The sequence below is a fragment of the Haemorhous mexicanus genome, chromosome 6, assembly GCF_027477595.1.
Source record: "Haemorhous mexicanus isolate bHaeMex1 chromosome 6, bHaeMex1.pri, whole genome shotgun sequence".
NCBI lineage: Eukaryota > Metazoa > Chordata > Aves > Passeriformes > Fringillidae > Haemorhous > Haemorhous mexicanus.
In genome coordinates, this window is record NC_082346.1 from 66,642,458 (window position 1) to 66,655,760 (window position 13,303).

Consider the following 13,303-nt stretch of genomic DNA (forward strand, 5'->3'; position numbering starts at 1 on the left):
TTTTTCTATTTATTCACAGAGACTTTACAAACATGGAGATCTTCCCCAAGGGACAGTAGTATTTCATTAACTTTGTCTGTTGTACCAATACCTGGAATTGGTACAGCTAGAGACTGGAATCTTCTGGCTGGATTCTGTAACATGACCAGCAACATGGAGAAGTAGCACTTCATAAATCTTCCCTGAGCACTAATAACTGTACTCCTTTAAATAGACATTAAAAAGAACAGATTCCATATTGGAACAGCAAGCAGAAAACGAGAAGAAAAAACCTGAGCAAGGGAACTCCTGGACTTTTTCTGTTGTCAGTTTAAGATTGTGATCTTCCAATCATTAAGAAAAGTATTAGTACCAAAGAATTTAGGGAATTAAATGGAAATAAAATAGAGGGAATTAAAGCAAAATGCCATTGCTAAGTATTCATTGGGAAACTGTGCCCGTGTACCAGATAAAGAGCAGTTTCCTGAAATTGAAAACAATACTCAGTGACTACTTCCTGCTGTGTATGAACATTTGCTATGACGTAACCTTCCAATTAGAATTCCAGGAATAGTGCTTCGTAGATTAATAATGAGCTATCACTAGGTACAGAACCCAGGAGGAGAGAGGTTTTTAAACTTCCTTCAGGTCTGGCTTCCTCTGCCTGGTAGCAACAAGGCAGAGAAGAGGGCAAAAATTTTGACATGTGTTTTAATTTTTAGGGAAGGATGTTAGCAGTCAAGGTAAGTGGGCAAGGTAAGCAGTGACCAGTGAATGGAAGCAGTTGTTATTGCTCAGGTCTCGATTTCTGCTGCATCTCTCAGCCTCCATTCTCGTTGTTGTGCTTCAGGCGGTCCCCTGGTATTACGCCGAGCCCCCCTCAGCAACTGGCCAACAGTTGCTGGGCAACACATCACTCTCGTGGGAATTGTTACTGAGGAGTTAATTTGTGTTTTGTGATTGGGTTTTGTTTTGGGTTTGTTTTTTGGTTTGTTTGGTTTTTGGTGGTTTTTTTTTTTTTTTTGATGTATTATTGTTATGTTGGGTCTTAGTAGGGTTAATTGTTTTAAATTGTAGTTTTGATATTTTGAGGTAACCTCTTTCTGGTTTTGTGTATTTTTGTTTGGGTTTTGGGGGGGTTTTTGGCAGTTTTTTTGGGGTATTTTTTAGGTAAGAAACTATTATACAAGTATTTATTTGTAATGATTTTACTAATTTTAATTTTTTTGGTTTAACTGTAATTTGGGTAAGAATGTAGAAATTTTATTTTAAAAGTTTATGTTATGTATTGGATTATTTAATTTACAATTTAAATTTTGTGAGGGAAAAGGCTAGTTGTTAAGAGGTATACTAACAAGGTACGGAGAAAATGAATTTTAAGGATTGGTGACCCATAAACATTGTATTAGGTTGTGTGGTTTTAGTTAGTGTTGCTTTTACGTTTTGTTTCTGTTGTAGAAGTATTTATCTTGGGGGGTTTTGATGTGTTTTAAATAGGGTTTGACACAGTGAGTAGCAATCTCATGTGGTTTACTTTTTGTGGAAACATAAGTATAACTTTAGGTTATGAAATTTGCAGGACTATTTTACTGACTACTTACTAAGTCGTTTACTTGAGGAGGATTTTGTAACTGATTTTGAAATCAAAGAAGAAAAATGAGAAAACGAAGGAGGTGGAGAAGTTTTCACCTCATAGGATAAAAAGGGTTTAACATAGAAACTGCTTTGTCTAATCCTCGGGGGGGGGGGGTGTCCGTGGGACGGCCGGACCGCGCGGCACTCGGCAGCAGGAACGCAGCGAGCTGCGCGCCTTGGACGTGAGGCGGCGCCGCCCTCAGGGAGCGACCCGAACCGAACCGAACCGAACCGAACCGAACCGAACCGAGCGAGCGGCTCCGAGTTCGGCGGAACTGAGCCGAGCTGCGCCGAAAGGAGAGAGCGGCTCCGAGTTCATCCGAACCGAGTCGAGCCGCGCTGAACACACAGAGCGGCTCCGAGTTCGGCCGAACCGAGCCGAGCTGTGCCGAAGAGGCGAATCCAGCCGAATGCAGCCGATAATAGCCGAGTTTAGCCAACAATAGCTGAATTCCGCCGAACGCCCGAGTGTCACCGAACCGAGTCGAGATGAGCTCCGCCGAGCGCAGCGTCCCGGGCAGGGCGAGGCGCCGGGGCGGGCTCGGGCTGGAGCCGAGCTTCCCCACCGTGCCTTCTCTGAGCCGCGCCGTCCCCGCCGTCTCTGTCACTCCCTCTCGCTGCCCCTCGCCCGTGACAGCGAGGCTGGGGAGGAACCTCAGCCCTGCCGGGGGCTGTCCCCCCTTTCTTGTTGCAGCAGAATCCCCTTCTGGGGGGATGTACATGTGGAAAGGGCTCCAAGGAAGCGCTGCGCTGCTCTCCAGGGCAGTTGGACTCGTTCTGTGCCTTCTTCGGGGGTGAGGAAAAGGGGTTGAAGACTCGGGGTTCTGATGCCATTTGGGGCACCCCAAGGTCCCTGGAAGAGCGAGCAACACTGCGGTGGAGGAGCAGGTGAGTGGGGAATGGGGGGGGGGGGGGAGGGTCAAGCTCAGTTGTCCTTCCCCAGAGGGACCCAAAGCTGCCAGAAATTTCACAGGGAGGGGTTGGTATAGAATGCTAAAACCTGTCAAGTTTTTCATTTTTATAGGTATTGGAAAATAATAGGAATTTATCTCTAAATTCTTTTGGAAAGAAATCCTCTCTCTATCTACTCATTTGTATACAGGAATGTAGGAAACTCTGACTAGAGACGGGCAGTAGTTTTGAAAATAAAGCCATAACGTTTTTATCTAGGAATGAACAAATGAAGTGCCCTGAAACCGTAAGAACAGCTGCCCGGGCTGAAGGGAATGGAAAGGGCTCTCCGGCACCTTTTGCCTCCGTTCTCTGCCCGCCCCTAAAGCGCGCCGCAGCCCCGGGCTGAGCTCGGCGGTACTGCTGCCGCCTTGTGGACAGAGAGCGGTACTGCCGCCCCGCGACACAGCGCCAGTTCTCCTTCCAGTTGTAAAACCGCAAACATCGCAGTGTTCCTCTGACACCAGCGGAGTCAGAGCTGTAGGTGGCCTTGGCCTCCCTTAGGCCCTCATGTCAACTTACTCTGAAACATTAGGGTGAGATTATTCTACCAATTGAACAGAGGTACCTTTTCCTTACAGGTGCTTGTGCCGTAGTTTGGATTCTGCTTCCTAACATTTCTAGTGTGACAGAGTTTACCATAGAGACAATCTGCCAGGAGACAGCACTTTGGTGGGAATGGCCGCCCTGGGTATGTATTCTGAACTCCTTCCAAATGTTAGGTTTGAAGTATTTCTTATCTCAGGAAAACAGCAGTCTTTTGCATCTGTGTATCAGGTGTTGAAATTTTGGGTTCGGTTTCTTGAATCATGAATATCATAGGATTCCTCCCAGATGACAGCTGCTGGGAACAATGGCTCTTCTTGGTCTTGGATTTCAGGGGCTGTCTCCAAAGTGACCTACAGACATTGGAATGGAAATCTTTATTTACTGTGTAAAAGAATCACTCCACGAAGCATCAGCCAGGGTCTAAATGTCCCATTCTGCCTTTTAAGAGTACCAGCATCACGTGATTTTTCTCATATTAAAGCTTCTGTGGAGTCGGATCTGCCTGGCCCTTGAGAGTTGTGGGTCTCCCGTGAACTGCTCTTGCCAGAAGGGCTTGCTGAGTTTTCCATTGTGTGGAAAAGAGATCCCATTTGGAGCCTGAAGCCTCTGTTTCCTGTGGGATTTCCACTAGAATTGCAAACTTTGCAGGATTTCTTATAGCAGAAATTTTCTGGGAACTAGGACTCTGGCTGGATTTGGGTCCTGGGACTCTCAAGTTAAGTGACCTTGAGACAATAGGGCATGCAGACTTCCTTGCTGTTGAAAAGAGCTATCGTTTGCACCCAGGAGCCACGGTCTTAATGGGGGCTCTTAAATTTGCAAATGTCTCAGGATTTCTTCTAAATAAATGGTGCTAAGAAGATCTGGCTGGCTTTGGACTTAGAGGTGCTTCCTCTGAATTGGAAAGTGTTTCTGCATATGCAAAATAGCCCTTGCTGTGCAGCTAATCAGCTTCAAAGTACCATCAAGTTGCTGCCCCTGCAAGGATTTTGGCAGAGCCTGGTTGTAGTGTCTCCATTCCGCTCCACCCCCCTTAGCAGGTGCTTATGGTTGTATGGGGAATCAGCGTGGAACATGCCAACCCAGTTCCATCCTGAGAACAGCACCTGTATTTTACCCTAAAATTTCTGTCCCGTTATAGCTCCTGTTAGGATACAAATGTAACTTCTCAGTTTCCTCTGATTTTACCCCATTATCTTTCCATACAAACATTGCTCCACTCTCTAGAGGATTATTGTGAGCAGATGTGAGCTCTGCTGTCCCTTTGGACTGAGAAAGACAAAGGGATTTTCCCAAGTTCCTTTTGAACCTGTCCTGCACGTGTTACAAATCCTCAGTCTCCTGCAGTTTTGTGGGTGAGTCACGTGTAAAACAGCACAACTGGCTGGCATGCTTTGCTCATGAGAGGAGATGAGAAGAATCCTTCTGCTCACACCAGACCTGCAGCTGCCAAACCTCACCAAAGCACCTGAGGAGCCCCCAGGGACTGATGGCACAGAAGGGAGGTGATGGAGCACAGCACAGCAGGCAGCCTGCCCTCCATCTAGGTGTGAAGAAGGCAGGGCTGGAATCTGTCAGCAACATCCCACCAGGTCTGTCTCATGGTGCCACCCCGAGGGTTTCCCCTGCCTTTGGGCAGTCCCAGCTGCTGCAGCTCACTTGACAGAGACTCACTGTCTATCCTGTGCTTGGCTGCACTGGAGAGGATGAAGCCAAGGACAGCAAAGGTTGCCTTCACATCCCCTGACTGCAGGCGGGAGGGAGGGCGAGCTCTGTCACCTTGGGAAGGCATCCGCAGACTCACTGCTGCCCATCTCTGGAGCCTGGCTCCATCGGGGGATGGTGGTAAGGACAGCAGTGCTCACCTAACTTTGCACCTGAGGTCAGCTTCAGGATCTTGTCATACTGTGGGAGAGCAGAGCTTCTCAGTAAACACCAGCTAACACACTCGCTACCAGTGTTAACACCAACAATTCTTACCTAAATATTAATACTAATAACACTTACTATGCATATTATTAATGGTAGTAGAGGCCGGTAGCGTTCCTAATGCTGAGGCTTGCATGAAGAACAGAAAATTATTAATGTTGCTGATTATGCTATTGTGGTGTTGAAATACTTGGCCTCCACTGCAGTATCCCCACGCTTACCTCGATGGCCTCCCCCAGCAGGTCCCGCAGCACCTGGATGCAGATCAGCTTAAGTTTCACTGATGTGATAAACAGAGTTCACTCTTTAAAATTTTTACAAGTTTAATAAAGGATAAAAGGACAAAATAATCCAGCACTGGGGTGCTTTTGACACACAGCCAAAGAGCACAGAGGTAGCTTAAAATCATGTTCACTATATACAGATACATTGCTGGGGTTTCATGCATATTCATTAGCTTATACATTATTCAAACATTCCTTTGAGTTTTTGATGTTTCAGGAACTCTCTTGTTTGATTTTAACCTCTGACCTGTCTGCAGAACATTCTGTAAATTAGGTCTACATATTTTATTTCTTCCTGTAGTTTTATCCTGTTGCTTTACACTCCCTCATAACCCTGATAAGAGTCGATAAATCCTTCCTGGATGCTGGAGCTCTGTTTTTGTCACTGTTATCACTTGGTAGGGACTGTCTGCAGATATAAGAAACAGAATAATTGCTTTACACCACTCTCTGAGTTAGTTACATAGAAGTATTTTAGTTTCTATTTTAACATTTTGCTAAAGCCTACGATATAATATATTTATCACACTACTATTCATATGAAATATACAGTGCATACATAAACTGGCATAATAAACTATACAAAGCAGTTAAAAGTAAGTATAAGTTGTACCATATCAAAATACTTGTGATGCAAAAAGCTAATCTATGTATGTGAAAGCCAATATTGTTTTATCATCTATAATATCGGACGACTGTGGAGGAAAACGAGCGTGAGCAGCGGGTCCGGAGCAGGCGGAGGGCAGGCAGGGGGACGCGGGCACTTAACGCTGGCCATGGTGCTGATCTCGGCCAGTCGGGGCAGGCCAAGTCCCCGCAGAAGCGGAAGCGGTGTGCGGGAAGAGGCCCCCAGAGCCCGCAGCGGGCTCTGCACGCCGTCCCCACTCTCCGCTGCCGAGGGCCCTTCTCGCCGCCGCTCCCTGGTCCGCCCTGCTGTCGCGGAGTCTGCCTTTGCGACCCGGAACCACTTCCGGGCTAGACCCCTCCCTGCCCCGAGTACCGATGGGGCGCTCCGGTAGGGGCTCTGCGGGGGTCTTTTCGCCGGGAGCTGGGCACGAGAGAGGGCCGGAGAAGGGGACGGGGGTCTCGCAGCGGGACCCAGAGCGCCCGCGGGCCCTCCGAGCGGCGCGGGCTCCGCCCCACGCTCCCACGGGCTCCCAAGCCTGCCAATCCCGGCCTGTCCAATCACAGCCGCCCCTTCAATCCGGGCGCGGTCCCGCCAATCTCAGCCCGTTCAGTCGCGGCCCCACCCCTCAGCCTGGCCCCACTCCCCGTACGCCTGAGGCGCCGCTCCCGCCACCGCCGCTTTCGGAGCCGGCGGAGCTGTGTCCCCGCTGCCGCAGTCTCGCCAGGCGCTGTTGAGGCCAGGAAGGGCGGGCGGCAGCTTCCAGTTCAGGTCCTTGCCGGGATTTCTCCCAGGGAAGCGGGCAGACGGCGGGGAGCTGGCGGACTCGGCCCCGGCAATGGCGGCGGCGCGAGCCCGGCTTGAGGGGACCGCGGGGGGTCTCGGAGCCGACCGCGGCGGGAATGGGCGGGCTGGGATTGGTGGGGCTGGCGCTGCCTCGGGTTGTGATTGGCTGGCTGGCCCGGCCCTGGGGGATAAATTGCGTGCGTTGAGGCGGCACAGGCGTCAGTTCGGCGGTGAAGGTGGGAGCGACGAGAGGTGAGCTTGCGCGATTCGAGGAGCGGCGCTGCGCCAGGACGGGACCTCGCGGCAGCTGATCCGGGGAGCGCCGGTGAGCACGGATGGGACGCCTGCGGCGGTATCTGGGGGCTGGCGCTGTCCAGTTCTTACCGCCGCACCCTGCGCGGTTCGGGTAGCCGGGGGCTGGAGTGGTGCAGGCGGGGACCGCCCGCTGTTACTGCGGGCTGGCAACTAGATATTTCGCGGGTTTTGGATTTAAAGTAATGTTCAGAATACCGGAAATAAAACTGACTTTTTTGCATTTTTATTACTTTATTTTGTTTTTACTTGTAATAATAATGATTTCTTCTTTTATTGCATTATTTTATTCTTTTGCTTGTATTATTACATTTTTTTGTTTGATTTGTCTTCTTTACTAGATACCTGATGTTAATTCAGTAAGGGTTGTGGGGCGGAAACACCAGTTGTGAGATTAGTGGGGGCATAAAGCCCCAGGGTGTGGAATAATAACTTTGGCATGAGCCAGGCCCGAAACAGCGTGGAGTGGTGGAAATGCTGGGGCTGGATAAATGCCACCGGGGGAAGGGCATGGAGCGGCAGCGCAGGGCCTGCCGGACGTGCCTGGGGGTTCCCAGCCTCTGCCCCTTGGTACCAAGTAGAGGCTGAGTGTGTGGGGGCTCAGAGGGCTCGAGGGCCCAAGAACCAGCCCAAGGGTGCCGTTTGGGATGGGGGAGCAGGAGCCCAGGGGCTATTCCCAGCCCCTGGAGCTGCCTGGTGAGGGGGTCTCAGTGCAGGTGCTGGGCTGAGGCCTAGGGTGAGGGGGAAGGTAGATGTTGGGCTTCAGGCCTCAAGCATCCCCGAAGTTGGGATCCCATTAGGGTGGATGGGTGGGTGGGTGGGACAGCTTCTAGAGACATGGAAATGATGGCAGTAACTGATTTCTGACCTTATCAACAGCCGCAAGCTGCAGTGAGAAGCAGAAGCAGTTTTTAGCTGCAGGCAGTAGAAAGCGGAGGAGCTGGAGCTGAGGCAGCAGAGCTGGAGGAGACAGAAATATGGTAGGGTTTGGGGTAAAACCCTTGTGGGGCTGGGATAGGGAATGTGGAGCTGGGAGGTGAACTCCATGGTCGGAGCTGAAATTGCTGTAAGGGCTGTGATCTGAGCTCAGACCACAAAGAGCTAGAGCTAAAACAAAGATCCTGCCCTGAGGAGCACAAGTAGCATTATGTGGCACTGCTGGAGAGATGTTGAGGAAGAAGTGGGACAGAAGAACTGGAAGTGAAATAAAGCTTGTGGGACTGGAGCTAAAATCACTGGGGCCGGGGTGGGGACTGCAGTGCTGCAGCATCAATCACTGCTCAAAGGGATACTCACTATACATCTGGAGAGTAATCATAGATTAGGACACAAAACGAAAAAGCTGGAAATACAATAACGTCTGCCAGAATGGGGTGAGAATAGTGTTTCTGGACCTGAAGGTAAAACCTCACAACTGCACCCAAATCCAAAACCCAGTTGTCTCAACCCGGAGCAGATTTGTCTGGGGCAGCTAGAGATGGAAGGAGAGAGCTGGTGGTGAAATAAAGCTTGTGGGTCAACAGCTGAAATCACTGGGGCTGGGAAAGGGGAACTGTGGGGTTGGGATTGAGATTGCACATGGCATGGGAGCTGTAGGGCTAACATGGAGATGGTAGGATTTAGGTGCTAAACTCTATGTAGGCCTCTTATACCGATGCTGGTGTTGGGTGTTGTGACTGAAGGTAGAACGGGTTATGCAGAACAGAAAAGGGGGCTACAGCCTTGCGCCGAAATACCCCGTTGATGGCAGGATACTACCTACTGCCCTACTGCGCCGCAGAGATCTAGTGGAAATCACTGTGGGGCTGGGAAGGGGACGGCGGGGCTGCGACTTTAAATGAAAAAGGAAAAGAAACTATGAGATGGAGAATGGGGCTCTTTGAATTGTGTGAAAAGAGGCAGAATCTGTGAAGCTGCCAGGGATTGCGGGGCAAGAGATAAAATCATGGCGTGTCTGGGACCGGGACTGAAGATGGCACAGGAACCCTAGGGCTGTCACAGAAACCGTAGTGTTCTTGCGCCAAAAGAACTGTAGGCCCGTGTCACGGATGAAGGGGCTGGGTATTGTGACTGAAATTAGAATAGGTTGTGTGGAGAGGAAAAGGGGGCTGACACCTTGCGCCTGAAAACCCCGTCGATGCCAGGATATTGCCTGGGCCAGGGATGGCACCTCCTGGGATGGAGCAGAAAACACTGAGGGCCTGGGACTTGGAATGAAAATGGAAAAGATACTAGACCTGTAGATGGGGCTGTGGCCATCGAGGTGAACTTATGCAGGGGCTGGCACCGTGGTTGGGGATTGATGATCTGGAGCTGAAAGCATGGGGGGCTGGCATATTGATTCTGGGGTGGGCTTTGAGACCCTTGGGCGGGGGCTCAAGCTTTGCAGAGCTGGAGCCAAAGCCAAGATGCTGCCCTTTGAAGATGGAGAAGAGCGCTGGCAGTGAAATAAAGCTTGTGGGTCAGCAGCTGAAAGGGCTGAAATCACTGGGCCTGGACTCATCATTGCTTGTCTGGGATCGGGGCTGAACACGGCACAGGAACCACAGGGCTGCCACAGGCACCGTAGTGTTTTTCTGCCAAAATCACTGTGGGGCCCGTGCTATGGTGAACGTAAAATAGGTTGTGTGCAGCGCCAAAGGGGGCTGCAGCCTTGCGCCAGAAAGCCCTGCTGATGGTAGGAGATCGCCAAGGTCTGTGATGGCACCTCTAGGGATCCAGTGGAAATGGCTGTGGGGCTGGAAATTGGACTGTGGTGCTGGGGCTCTAAATGAAAACGTAAAAGATCTTATAATGCTCAGAATGGGGCTCTTGGCCTAGAGGCGAAAAGAGGCACACTCTGTCACAGTGTCACAAGATTGTTGGGCTGGAGGTACAAGCATGGCGGGGCTGGCATATTGATGCTGGGCTGGGCTTAAAAGCCCTTGGGCTGGAGCTCAAGTCTTGCAGAGCTGGAGCCAAAGCCAAGATGCTGCCCTTTGAAGATGGAGAAGAGCGCTGGCAGTGAAATAAAGCTTGTGGGTCAGCAGCTGAAAGGGCTGAAATCACTGGGCCTGGACTCATCATTGCTTGTCTGGGATCGGGGCTGAACACGGCACAGGAACCACGGGGCTGCCACAGGCAACGTAGTGTTTTTCCGCCAAAATCCCTGTGGGACCCGTGCTATGGTGAACGTAAAATAGGTTGTGTGCAGCGCAAAAGGGGGCTGCAGCCTTGCGCCAGAAAGCCCTGCTGATGGTAGGAGATCACCTAGGTCTGTGATGGCACCTCTAGGGATCCAGTGGAAATGGCTGTGGGGCTGGAAATTGGACTGTGGGGCTGGGGCTCTAAATGGAAACAGAAAAGAACTTATAATGCTCAGAATGGGGCTCTTGGCCTTGAGGCGAAAAGAGGCACACTCTGTCACAGTGTCTCAGGATTGTTGGGCTGGAGGTACAAGCATGGCGGGGCTGGCATATTGATGCTGGGCTGGGCTTAGAAACCCTTGGGTATTAGCTCAAGTCTTGCAGAGCTGGAGCCAAAGCCAAGATGATGCCCTTTGAAGATGGAGAAGAGCGCTGGCAGTGAAATAAAGCTTGTGGGTCAGCAGCTGAAAGGGCTGAAATCACTGGGCCTGGACTCATCATTGCTTGTCTGGGATCGGGGCTGAACACGGCACAGGAACCACAGGGCTGCCAAAGGCACCGTAGTGTTTTTCCGCCGAAATCACTGTGGGGCCCGTGCTATGGTGAACGTAAAATAGGTTGTGTGGAGTGCAAAAGGGGGCTGCAGCCTTGCGCCAGAAAGCCCCGCTGATGCTAGGAGATCACCTAGGTCTGTGATGGCACCTCTAGGGATCCAGTGGAAATCGTTGTGTGGCTGGCATATTGATGCTGGGCTGGGCTTAGAAACCCTCGGGTAGGAGCTCAAGTCTTGCAGAGCTGGAGCCAAAGCCAAGATGCTGCCCTTTGAAGATGGAGAAGAGCGCTGGCAGTGAAATAAAGCTTGTGGGTGAGCAGCTGAAAGGGCTGAAATCACTGGGCCTGGACTCATCATTGCTTGTCTGGGATCGGGGCTGAACACGGCACAGGAACCACAGGGCTGCCACAGGCACCGTAGTGTTTTTCTGCCAAAATCACTGTGGGGCCCGTGCTATGGTGAACGTAAAATAGGTTGTGTGCAGCGCAAAAGGGGGCTGCAGCCTTGCGCCAGAAAGCCCCGCTGATGGTAGGAGATCGCCAAGGTCTGTGATGGCACCTCTAAGGATCGAGTGGAAATGGCTGTGGGGCAGGAAATTGGACTGTGGTGCTGGGGCTCTAAATGAAAACGTAAAAGATCTTATAATGCTCAGAATGGGGCTCTTGGCCTAGAGGCGAAAAGAGGCACACTCTGTCACAGTGTCAGAAGATTGTTGGGCTGGAGGTACAAGCATGGCGGGGCTGGCATATTGATGCTGGGCTGGGTTTAAAAGCCCTTGGGCTGGAGCTCAAGTCTTGCAGAGCTGGAGCCACAGACAAGATGATGCCCTTTGAAGATGGAGAAGAGCGCTGGCAGTGAAATAAAGCTTGTGGGTCAGCAGCTGAAAGGGCTGAAATCACTGGGCCTGGACTCATCATTGCTTGTCTGGGATCGGGGCTGAACACGGCACAGGAACCACAGGGCTGCCAAAGGCACCGTAGTGTTTTTCCGCCGAAATCACTGTGGGGCCCGTGCTATGGTGAACGTAAAATAGGTTGTGTGGAGTGCAAAAGGGGGCTGCAGCCTTGCGCCAGAAAGCCCCGCTGATGCTAGGAGATCACCTAGGTCTGTGATGGCACCTCTAGGGATCCAGTGGAAATCGTTGTGTGGCTGGCATTCTGATGCTGGGCTGGGCTTACAAACCCTCGGGTGGTAGCTCAAGTCTTGCAGAGCTGGAGCCAAAGCCAAGATGCTGCCCTTTGAAGATGGAGAAGAGCGCTGGCAGTGAAATAAAGCTTGTGGGTCAGCAGCTGAAAGGGCTGAAATCACTGGGCCTGGACTCATCATTGCTTGTCTGGGATCGGGGCTGAACACGGCACAGGAACCACGGGGCTGCCACAGGCACCGTAGTGTTTTTCCGCCAAAATCCCTGTGGGGCCCGTGCTATGGTGAACGTAAAATAGGTTGTGTGGAGTGCAAAAGGGGGCTGCAGCCTTGCACCAGAAAGCCCTGCTGATGGGAGGAGATCACCTAGGTCTGTGATGGCACCTCTAGGGATCCAGTGGAAATCGTTGTGTGGCTGGCATATTGATGCTGGGCTGGGCTTAGAAACCCTCGGGTAGGAGCTCAAGTCTTGCAGAGCTGGAGCCAAAGCCAAGATGCTGCCCTTTGAAGATGGAGAAGAGCGCTGGCAGTGAAATAAAGCTTGTGGGTGAGCAGCTGAAAGGGCTGAAATCACTGGGCCTGGACTCATCATTGCTTGTCTGGGATCGGGGCTGAACACGGCACAGGAACCACAGGGCTGCCACAGGCACCGTAGTGTTTTTCTGCCAAAATCACTGTGGGGCCCGTGCTATGGTGAACGTAAAATAGGTTGTGTGCAGCGCAAAAGGGGGCTGCAGCCTTGCGCCAGAAAGCCCCGCTGATGGTAGGAGATCGCCAAGGTCTGTGATGGCACCTCTAAGGATCGAGTGGAAATGGCTGTGGGGCAGGAAATTGGACTGTGGTGCTGGGGCTCTAAATGAAAACGTAAAAGATCTTATAATGCTCAGAATGGGGCTCTTGGCCTAGAGGCGAAAAGAGGCACACTCTGTCACAGTGTCAGAAGATTGTTGGGCTGGAGGTACAAGCATGGCGGGGCTGGCATATTGATGCTGGGCTGGGCTTACAGGCCCTTGGGCTGGAGCTCAAGTCTTGCAGAGCTGGAGCCACAGACAAGATGATGCCCTTTGAAGATGGAGAAGAGCGCTGGCAGTGAAATAAAGCTTGTGGGTCAGCAGCTGAAAGGGCTGAAATCACTGGGCCTGGACTCATCATTGCTTGTCTGGGATCGGGGCTGAACACGGCACAGGAACCACGGGGCTGCCACAGGCACCGTAGTGTTTTTCCGCCGAAATCCCTGTGGGACCCGTGCTATGGTGAACGTAAAATAGGTTGTGTGCAGCGCAAAAGGGGGCTGCAGCCTTGCGCCAGAAAGCCCTGCTGATGGTAGGAGATCACCTAGGTCTGTGATGGCACCTCTAGGGATCGAGCGGAAATCGCTGTGGGGCTGGAAATTGGACTGTGGGGCTGGGGCTCTAAATGGAAACAGAAAAGA

General features: G+C 51.4%; 1 long non-coding RNA gene across 5 annotated transcripts; it reads left to right on the plus strand.

Annotated features, from left to right (window-relative positions):
* Positions 1-1,199: 1,199 nt before the first annotated feature.
* LOC132329524 (uncharacterized) lies at positions 1,200-7,273 on the plus strand. 5 transcript variants are annotated; one of them, XR_009487081.1, is made up of 4 exons: positions 1,200-2,502; positions 2,785-3,045; positions 3,147-3,256; positions 3,446-7,273. It is a non-coding gene; the product is annotated as an uncharacterized LOC132329524 (long non-coding RNA). The 5 variants fall into 5 exon arrangements; XR_009487077.1 differs by lacking the exon at positions 2,785-3,045 and having other exon boundaries at positions 1,870-2,502; XR_009487079.1 differs by lacking the exon at positions 1,200-2,502 and having other exon boundaries at positions 2,543-3,045; positions 3,128-3,256.
* Positions 7,274-13,303: the final 6,030 nt, after the last annotated feature.